Raw genomic sequence first — 10,851 nt, 5'->3', positions numbered from 1 at the left:
ATACTACAACTTTAATTTATGAAAGAAAGATCCTGTCTTTTCTTCTTCTTTTCTATATCTTTGCATTTTCAGTTGATCTTGTATTTAGAAAAGAATGCTTGAGATGACTTTAAGGTCTTGTTTTTACCTTCATCCCTTAACAAGGAGGCTTTGCCTGCTTTGGTCAGCTGTTTTACTTTCTCTGAAGTGACTGTTTTGCTGTACTTCTTTGCCTCATCTGGACTACTCTTCTGTAGCAGTTTTCTCCTTCTTTATTGTCCTATGCTTTTGGTATTTCTGTTTCCTTTGTTCTTGCTTATTGTCAGTAGCCATTTTCTCTGTTTTTATATCTCAAGCTTTTGTTTTTCCTTGATTTCCTCTATGGCCAGGAGAGCTGTGTCACTAGTACTGCCTGGATCCACTTCCTCCAGGTCGTGGCTAGCAGATTTAATACAGCTTTAATCTCTGGTACAGGAGGTTTAGGCATGAAATGAATGTTTTATAGGGCAAACAATTTTAAGAGTGAATCCATTGTCTCTTTAATTTCTACACTCTCTAGATTTTCTTCCTCCATTTTTGCTGGTTAAGTTTGACATATTCCTGTTCATATATTTCAGCAAGGCTCAATTTACTTTTCTCATGATCTAATGTCAGATGCTTTTTATATTCATTTTCATCCTCCTTAGGTTTTTTTTTAATGGATGACATCATCTCAAGCCTGATCTCTTATCCTCTACTGAATGATATCTTCCAGTTGAAGGGTTGTTTCCTCTGTGATCATGGGTGCCATCCGGACTGCGTGATCAAAGTGTAGGAACTCTTCTAAGAGGCTATTTTCTGCTCTCTTTTAGGCTGTCCCTTCTTGAAGCTGCCAAGGTTTTTATTGTTTTTTTTTCCAACAAGTCTTTTTCCAAAGATGCAATTTGTTCATTCATTTTTTCTTGCCTTTTTTCAAGAGATGATTTAACTACATCAGAACCACTCTTTACATTTAAGTGATTTCCATCTTTAGTTTCTCCATCTTCATCACCTGGCAATTCAAAGGTAATTCTCTTCCAACCTCCTTTATGTTTCTTACTGCCTTCACTTTCTTCAAGGACATCATCTTCATCTGATTCAGAGATGCCTTCTTCATCTTCTTCAGCAATTTTTTTCCTTTCTTCATTTTAACCCTTCTCATCATAATTACCTGCTATATCTTCATCGCTTTCAAGTGAATCAAAGAAATCTATGTATTTCAAGTGTCTGGAACTTTTAATTAACCCAAATTTTTAATTTCCAAACAGTTCTCCTTCATCTTCATCTGAAACAATATCTTGAAAAAAGAATTAACATCTTCCTCCTCATTGCCATCTTTTTTCTCCTCTTCTTTTTCTACTTTTTCTAAAAAGGTCTCCAATTCAGATAGTTTGAAGAACTTACCATCTGCTCTGGACTTTTCTCTTGGTTTCCCAGGCACTTCTTTTTGCACCTTGCTCTGCTGTTCCAGTTTGCTGATATCAAAGTCATGGTCAGAATCCTCATCACTGAAAGGTCAACTGTATTATTCAGCCAAAGAGGTACTGATGCAAAATACCAGAAATTGGTTGGTTTTTATAAGGGGTATTTACTTGGGGTAGGAGCTTACAGATACGAGGCCATAAGCATAAGTTACTTCCTTCAGCAAAGTCTATTTTCACATGTTGGAGCAAGACGGCTGCCGACATCTGTGAGGGCTCAGCCTTCCTGGGTTCCTCTGGGTTCAGCGCCTCTGTTTTTTCCACAAGGTCAACTGTAGACTATGAGGTGAATGGCTCTGTCTCTCCCTGGGGCTCCAGCATCAGCATCAAACTCCAACATCAAAACTCCAACATTAAAAGCCCTTAACTCTGTCCTTTGCCATGACTTTTATCTGTGAGTCCCCACCCACCAAAGGGTGGGGCCTCAACACCCTACTGGCACAAGAGGATTACATAATTACTTAATCAAGTAAACCTATGAATCCAATATAATCTAAAATGCCCAGAGGAAAAGATCAGTTTACAGACATAATCCAATATTTCTTTTTGGAATTCATCCATAATATCAATCTGCTACACGAGCCTTACCCTCAGATCAAATTTGCTTCAGTTTTTAATTCTCTCATCCCCTTTAAGATCATCACATTCAGGTTCTAACACTTCTTCTCTATCTTCCAAGTCTTGCTTCCATCTCTGAGCCATCCTCTTCCAGGTCCTCTTCATTCTCTGCGAGAAAACTAATGTCTTCTTCTTTGGCAGTTTCATTAGCTGTATACTAGAAGTGCTGCAAAATTGGTTTGCTTTGAAATCCAGTTTTTGCCAAATCTGCTCATCATCAAAATCATCTATTTTAAATGATTCTCTTGAATCCCATCATTATTCTCTAGTATTTTATGAAAGCTATGAGATACTTTTGCTAAAAAAGTGAAATTTGATGCCAATCCATCTTGAGTCATGAGAAATCACTCAGGTTGGCTAGTGGCTTTCCTGACCTTGTTCAGATGCTACTCCACAGTCCGTTGATGCCAGATGGGTGGGGCCATTGCCATCCACTCTGAGCCACATACAATGGAAGAGAAATGCCCAGAAAGGGCGCAAAGATGCTCCCTGCAGAAGCCAGAGCCTGGGGACAAAGGATTTGATTTTATTTACTTTCAATTTCCTCCAGTATACTTCCTTGGTCTGCCAGCAGATGGTGCTCTTTATCAGACCTCTCAGTTCAAACCCTGGTCAGAATGTGTTTGCTGCAACCAGACCAGAGCAACCTGACAAAGGACTGTGCCTCAGGGCTATTCACAGATTCACAAATCAAAACTTTCCCAGAGTCTGTTCTCCAACCTTGGCTGACAGCCTGTTCCCTTTTTCCAGATAGGAAATAGTTCCACTTCTCTGTGTCCTCAATAACAAGTCCCAGTCAGTGAAGAGGATGTTTGAGGGAGTTGGATCTCCTTCATTTGGTGCTGGCTCACAGGGCAAACAATGGCACCCCCACCCCCACCCAACATGGAAGGTCTCGTGGGACACAACAGACCAAATTTATTGGCCAAAAGCAGAATCAGACTTAGGCTGCATCCCTCGCTCTCTCCTTTCCTAGGGAGGTGGACCCCTGTGGCCCTTTGTGTCCATAGCCACTGGCCAAGTGCTGGAGAATTCAAAGGTGTCTATTTCGAGAGTGAGGGGATGGGTGCCAGCAGCTGCAGCTGCAGATTTTACCAACAGAGGTTTCTCAATGCGATTCTTTTCCTTTGCTCCTCTCACTTCTGGGTGGTGTCCTGCCTTCCCCTGGTGCCCTAAACCCTAGAGCACTTTTTTCCCATTCCATTTCTGACTGTTCTCTAGCTATTTTTCTGGGAGAGAAGTGAAGTCTGTGTCTCTCTGATTTGTGGCAATTTCTTAAAGTAAGACAACAATGAAGTTTGCTGCATTGATGGGCTCTTCCTTCCACAAAAGATTTCTCTGTAGCATACGATGCTGTGTGATAGCATTTTACCCACAATAGAATTTCTTCCAAATGGCAGTCGATCCTTTCAAACCCTGCTGCTGCTTTATCAACTAAGTTTATGTAATATTCTAAATCCTTTGTTGTCATTTCAATAATATTCACAGCATCTTCACCAGGAGTAGATTGCATCTCAAGAAGCCACTGTCTTTGATCATCCATAAGAGCAACTCCTCATCCAGTAGGTTTATCATGCGATTGCAATCATATCTTCAGGTTCTACTTCTAATTCTGTTCTCTTGCTATTTCCTTCACATCTGTAGTTAATTCTTCCAATGAAGTTTTGAACCCCTCAGAGTTTTAAGTTGAAATAAAAGTTTCCCAAACTCCTGTAATGTTGATAGTTTGACCTCCTCCAATAAATCAGGCTTTGTTTTTCCATTGGTAGAGCATAGGCAATGTAGATTTAGCATAATTAAGGGCCCTAGGATTTTTGGAATGGTATATGAGCAACCGAGGGCTTCAACTTCAAGTCTAGCTGCCTTCTCCCCTAACAAGAGAGTTATCCTGTCTTTGGAAGGCAGGCATTGACTTTTCTCTCTAGCTGTAAAACTTCTCAATGGCATCTTCTTCCAATAGAAGGCTGTTTTGTCTACACTGAAAATCTGTTGTTAAATGTAGCAACCTTCTTCAATTATCAAAGCTAGATTTTCAGATAACTTGCCTTAGTTTCTACATAAGCACTTATTGCTTCAACTTGGACTTTTATGTGGAAGTTGTGGAGATGGCCTCTTTCCTTAAATTTCAGGTACCAATCCCTGCTAGCTTCAAACTTTTCTTCTGCAGCTTCCTCACCTCTCTCACCTTCATAGAATTAAAGACACTTAGGGCCTTGCTCTGGATTAGTCTTTGGCTTAAGTGAATATTGTGGCTGCTTTGATCTATTCAGATCACTAAATCTTTCTTCATTTCAGCAATAAGGTTGCTTCCCTTTCTTATCATTCATGAGTACCACCTTAATTTCCTTGTTATTTTTTCATTGATATCCTCACAGTTCGCCTTCAAGAGCTTTGCCTTTGCATTTACAACTTGGCTAACGGTTTGGTGCAAGAGGCCTGGCTTTTGGCCTGTCAGGACTTTCAATGTACCCTTCTCACTAAGCTGAATCATTTCTAGAATTTTGACTTAAAGGGAGAGACATGTGATTCTTCCTTTCACATGAACACTTAGGAACCATTATAGGTCTAGTGACTGGCGTAATTTTAATATTCTTGTGCCTCAGGGAATAGGGAGACTCAAGGAAAGGGAGAGAGACAGGGAAACAGCCATCCATGGAGCAGTCGGAACACCACAACATTTATTGATTGATCACTGTCTTATATTGGTGCAGTTTTGTAGAGCCCCAAAACAATTATAATAGTAACATAAAAGATCGCTGACCACAGATCACCATAAAAGATATAAGAACAATGAATAAATTTGAAATAGTGTGAAAATTACCAAAATGTGACACAGAGTCACTGAGTGAGCATATGCTATTGGAAAAATGGTGCCAATAGACTTGCTCAACACAGGGTTGCCAATATATAAAAAATACACTATCTAGGAACAGCAATGAACTTCAGTAAAATAGTATGTTGCACTATTTTCCATTCACTATTTTCTATTCTTCTGTGCATGCCCACCCCTTCACCATCATCATTCTCAGTCACTGATTTTCTTCCTATTTCTTGAGAGAATATAAGCAATGAGAAGGGAACTCACAGTTCCCCATCACTAAATGAATCCACTTTTCTGAACTAATACCCTCATTCACTGCCTTTTCTCCTGGCTTCTCTCCAATTGTGATTGAAACATCCTAGCTCTTATCAAAAGCTGAACTTCTCTTTGCCATTTGGATTCCATCCCCTTTCAGCTTCTTCTGTGTCACTTTATCACCTTTGCTGTCTCCTCCTCTGTTCCTAACTTTTAGAGGTTGAGTCCTCCAAGACTCACACCTTTGATATCTAGACTTTTCTACCTGATAGCTCTTGGATCATCCCATCCTCTTTCATGGCTTAAAAAAACATGTGTAAACTAATAAGTTCCAAATTTATATTTGCGTTTGTGGCCTCTCCTTCAAGTTCTGGACTTTATCCAACTGCCTGCCATCTCCATTGGCTATCTAATAGACATTTAAAACTCATCATGTTCCCTTACAGCTCTTCCTCTGCCACCAGACTTGGCCATCTCAGTAAATGATTTCCAGCCACCTGATTGATCAAACTTTGCTTCCATTTTTTTTTTCCTGCTTGAAATGCTCTTCTCTGGCCATTCAGATCTCAGCTTGAATGTCACCTCCTCAGAGAGGCCTTTCCTGAACCCCCAAACCTATGGGGCCCTTTTTCCCAGTCACTAACTATCATAGCACCCAAAATGTTAAATTTTCTTCATAGAACTTACCATTTTTAAAAATTATCTTTTTCTTTTATTTGTGTGCTTGGTTTTTGTCTGTCTCGCTTCCCTGGAATATAAGGTTAATGAGAGCTAGGATTTTGTCTATCTTATTTATCCCTCTGTTTTTAGGCCCAAACTTGGCACATGGTAAAATCTCATTAAAAGTATTGAATATATGAATGAATAAATAAATAATATTCAGGATACGTAAATTGTCCAAAGTCACAGAGCCAATGATTTGAACCCAGATATGGAAATCAAAGCCCAGAGAGGTTTATTAAATTACCCATGGTCACAGAGCTGATAAATAGCAGGGAAGGGATGCTTTTCCTTCCCAGGAGGTATGTCTTCCTCCAAAGCTCATGTTTTTATGCTGATATTCACAGTATTTTCTACATGAGAATGGTTCATTAGGGCCGTTGACCAGGAAGTCTGAAGTGGGGAGCTGGAAGTACATTAAATGTACTGAAACTAAACAAAACCCTGCCCTGAGGGAAAGAGAGGCATGGAGTCTCATGACATCTGCTCTGGGTTTGCACAAAGATCCCAGACCACAAAACAGATAAACAGTTGTGGTTTGGGTACGCTCGGAGGTAATAGCAGGGCTTCGCTGTCTTTTAGGAGGGAAGGGGTTATGAGAGTATATTGGACATGTCCTAAAGTGGGCATCTTTCTCCTTCTACAGGTCTCACTTTCTTGCCTGTCAGCTTGTCCTACTTCATCGGCACCAACCTCTTTAGTGTGCTGGCCAACAAGATGGGCCAGTATGTAGCCTAGAGAGTTGGGAAGGTGGGTAGGAATGTAAGAAGGGAGAGTCCTGTGGGGATCCCCTTGCACCTGGGATGAGGAACAGCTTCTCTGAGATTGAAAGTTCATGACAAGGAAGGATGGGGGTTGGGTTAGTGTTGAGAGCAGTATGGAAAAAGGGAGGTCCTGAGCTTGTTGCTTGGAAGAGGCAGTGGCTATGTGAAGGACACCCTTTGCTCTCCAGATGTGTTTGCTCTATGGTCGAAGAGATACAAATAATCCCACAGGGAAAAGCCATGAAAAAAACAGTACATTGGAGCAGTGATGGTCAAACCATTCCATGGAGCCCTAAAGAGTTGCCCCAGAAGCGCCTCCAATTGAGGGCTGGAGGTATAAGTCTAGATTCTGTTGCTCCATTACAATCAGAACAGCTTTACTTTTATCTTTGGTGTTCAGGGTAAATATTTTTTAAAGTCTAAAAACCACTGCTAGGAGATCATAAAGGAATGAAACTTGGCATCCTTATAGGACTGAAGATAACATTCAAGACCAAATAAAATATGAATAGGTTGGAGATAGCAAGAAGTTATCATTTGAACTGGGAAATAGCAAGATCCAAATTTTGGTATTACTGTCATGGGCCATGTATTTTCTGAATCACCTGATTCCTTTAACAAACAAAAAGAATATATCCCAGTATGTATTCTACTATGGAACAGATGAGCCAGGAAACACAGGAGGGCAAGGAAAGGGCAGGGAAAGAGCTCTTTTGGCTACAACCTGGACCTGTGGGGCTGACTCATCTTCTCAGGTCCTAAATGGTTGCTGGAGTTCGGGGCAGTAGGGCAGACCAGTGCTGGTGGAGATGGGTGGCAGCAGGAAGGGATCTCTCCACATAGCATGGTATGGTGTAATAATGGCTTTTTTCTTCTATGTGGCTGTGCTCGCTGGTTGGAATGGTGGTAGTAGGGATCAGCTTGCTCTGTGTAAGTATAATAGGGACTAGTTGAGTGAGAGAGAAATTCAGACATTAAAGATCACTTTACTTTAAAATGAGCAGAGGATTGACTTGGCATAGGTCATTGGAAAGACCACTTCTGCTTGTGTAGAAATGAGCACCAGGAGAGCTGCCACCAATTGAAGCTGGCATCCCCTTGAGGGTAGGTGGGGAAGGTGGGGCCAGAACCCTGAGCTCTATGTATGGGCATATGAGGTAATGTGTATTCATATCTATTTCTGAGGCCAATAAAATAGTGCATTTTAAGACTTCATGTAGTCATCCCACCTGCCAGGGCCCCATAAGTCAACAGGGAAACCATCATTTGTGCTTCAGACTCTGGCACTGGAGCATTGGTAGGAGAAGAAAGAAAAAAGCCTTTTCCATTTTCAAGATCCCCCTTTAAGCTCCGTAAACTTCCTGTTCTCTCTGCATGGAGATCCTCAGCACACTTGCCTCAGAGGCATGAGGTAAGTGAACATAGCTATAAAGATTATAGCACAGAGCCTGACCCAGCATCCGCACTCGGGAAAGCCTGGAGGCCCTGCTCTGGAGTTTGGGAGGGCTCTGCTTTCACTACCAGTTTTGCCACTACCTATTTGTGTGACCTTGAACAGATTACTTAGCCTCTATGGTGTTCAGTAGCCTCATCAGTGTGGAGAGGATTCCAATCATTTCTATCTAACAAGGTTGTTGAGTTATTCCATATAAACCACAAACCATGTGTCTGGCACATGAGGAGTCCACAGTGAATCCTCACCAATTTTTGATAAAATAGAAATACCCCTGTGAGGGAGTAACCCCTAAAATTTCTAAGAGCCACTAATATCTAAAGTGTGTGCTGAGCCTTCGAGGGGTGAATGACACCCAGAAGAGAGCAAGGACTCACCCAAGGATAGGCATTGAATGTGCTGGGATGGCAGGGTTGGGTGGCAGGAAGGGCAGGTGCCCAGGAAGGGAAGTGTGGGAAGGAAAGGCATCCAGTGTTTTGTCAGGAGAGCGATGAGAATGAGTTTCACAGCTTGTTAATGTGCCACTTTCCCCCTTTTAGCTTATGGGTAATTGGCTATGGGCTTCTGTTCTCTGGCTTGTTGTTCCAATGGCCACCAAGTTTGGGATTTCAATAAGACCTTTGGAAGGTGTTGCCAATTGAAAACAGAAGCAACTCCATTCTGTGAATAACGAAGACAGACATTGTGTTTGTGTAGGGATCAGGATGGGGGTGGAGAAAGGGGAGAGTCCATGACAGAAAGGACCATTGTGATGGTATAAGGAGGTAAATCTGAGGTTCAAACTTCATCTTGCTCCTTATTAGCTCTGTAACTTTGGGTAGAGCATTGGATCCAAATGGCACCACTCTGGTTTTCATATCTTCAAAATGGAAGTAGATTCTTCTTCACAGGGAAGGTATGAGAATCCAAGGAGATAGCATACATGGCACAGTGCACATGCTTAATAGATGCATGTCACGTGAAAACCCTTTGAGTATTTGTTCTCACCATGACCCAACTTGCTGCTGATGACCACATCCACCTTTTCCCCTGCAGGTTCCTCTGGCTCACAATATATTTGGTCTCATTGGTCTCAATGCAGGACTTGGCTTTGCCATAGTTAAGAAGTGCTCTTTAGGGAAATGAGAAGCCTATGAATGTTGGTTTGATCAGATGTCTCCCCCTTCCCACTTTTCTAATCAGAGGGGTAGGTGGAAAGGCAAACGGAGTAGGAGTACCGCTGGTAGGGGTGTGAGAGTGGGCTCCTAATTCCTACCTGATGAATTTATTAGTACAAACTGCATAACATGGAATAGAGCTTGGGGCTGAATGAAAATCTGAGGATCTCTAATCCAACAAAAAGCAGAGAACACAAGAGAGACAAACCAAACAGGCTGATGAAAGACACTTTGCTGATCTGGGACTTCACTGAGGAGCACTACATAAAAGGGAGATTATTGCTTAAGCAGGTTAATGTAACCCTGGTGTCTTAATTAAAAGGTCTTTAATAAAAGAGGAAGAGGAATAGTATTGTAGGTTTGGGGGAGGTTTAAGCAAAAGAAAAGAAATTTATGGAGCAGGGGGAGATAATTTGGATTAAATATTGAGACTAATTCCCTAAGGAAAACAGTCTTGCATTTCAATAATAGAGGATATTTACAAATTATTGGATTGTTAAAAAATTATTGGGGCAATTGACTTAGGCAGTCATTGAGGGAAATAGCTTTCTAATTTTAGAGGCTGTAGTCATATCATAAGTTAACGATTAAAAAAACTAAACAAAAATAAATGGAGGAGAGCAGGCAAAGAGAGTGGACCGAACGGAGGAGGAGAGGAGGTCAGGATGTCCCCGGCAGGGAGGGGGCTGAGGACAGAGGTACCTAACACTGTCCTGTTTGTCCTGGCCACAGGCATGGTGGACTCTTCCATGATGCCCATCATGGGACACCTGGTAGACCTGCGCCACACCTCTGTGTATGGAAGTGTCTATGCCATCGCAGATGTAGCTTTCTGCATGGGCTTTGCTGTAGGTAGGTTGGGGTGGAAGAGAGGGGAGCACCCAGGACCTGGTGCCCCACTCTTCCTTATCTACTATTTTTTTTAACCAGTCAGAAGTGGGGCCAAGAGGCTCTGGATATTGGACCCCAGACATCCTCTGGGTCACTCTGCTGGCTCTAGCATTGCATCATGCATGTGAAAAAGGCTTAAAAATACTTGTGCATTTGCTTTACTCTTCACAGGCCCATCCACTGGGGGTGCCATTGTCCGGGCCATCGGCTTCCCCTGGCTCATGGTGATCATTGGGGTTGTCAACATCGTCTATGCTCCTCTCTGCTACTACCTGCGGAACCCCCCAGCCAAGGATGAGAAGCTTGTAAGGGACTCTAACTCCTGCTAAACAAATACCCTCCACTGTGGCTCTCATTCCCTTTTATCCTGTGCTTATATGACCTCCCTCTATTGATAGTCTTTCCACTTTGCCATGGTTCCTAACTCCTTTTTTTGCTTTCCCTAGATAATCATCTCCTCTCTTACACAGGGCTTTTAAGAATGGTCTTAATGAAAGAAGGAAAGAATTAAGGGCAAAGGGTCACCCAAGGCATCCTATAGTTACAAGGAAGCTGTGAAATATCAAACTATCACACCCTCCCCCTCATAAGTGGGCAGAATTCCACTGAGCACCTTTCTTCATTCATTCACTTGTTCATATGAGTCTGGCATTATTCTTACCAGGTCATCCTCTTTTAAAGTACAAACATCCCA

At 42.0% G+C, this 10,851-nt stretch overlaps 1 pseudogene; it reads right to left on the bottom strand.

Moving 5' to 3' along the window:
* Positions 1–222: 222 nt before the first annotated feature.
* On the bottom strand, positions 223–2,521 carry LOC131276536 (U3 small nucleolar ribonucleoprotein protein MPP10 pseudogene; annotated as a pseudogene).
* Positions 2,522–10,851: the final 8,330 nt, after the last annotated feature.

Source organism: Dasypus novemcinctus, chromosome 29, assembly GCF_030445035.2.
Source record: "Dasypus novemcinctus isolate mDasNov1 chromosome 29, mDasNov1.1.hap2, whole genome shotgun sequence".
Classification (NCBI taxonomy): Eukaryota; Metazoa; Chordata; class Mammalia; order Cingulata; family Dasypodidae; genus Dasypus; species Dasypus novemcinctus.
The sequence above is the reverse complement of the archived record's forward strand: the minus strand, read 5'-3'. Positions and strand labels throughout refer to the sequence as shown.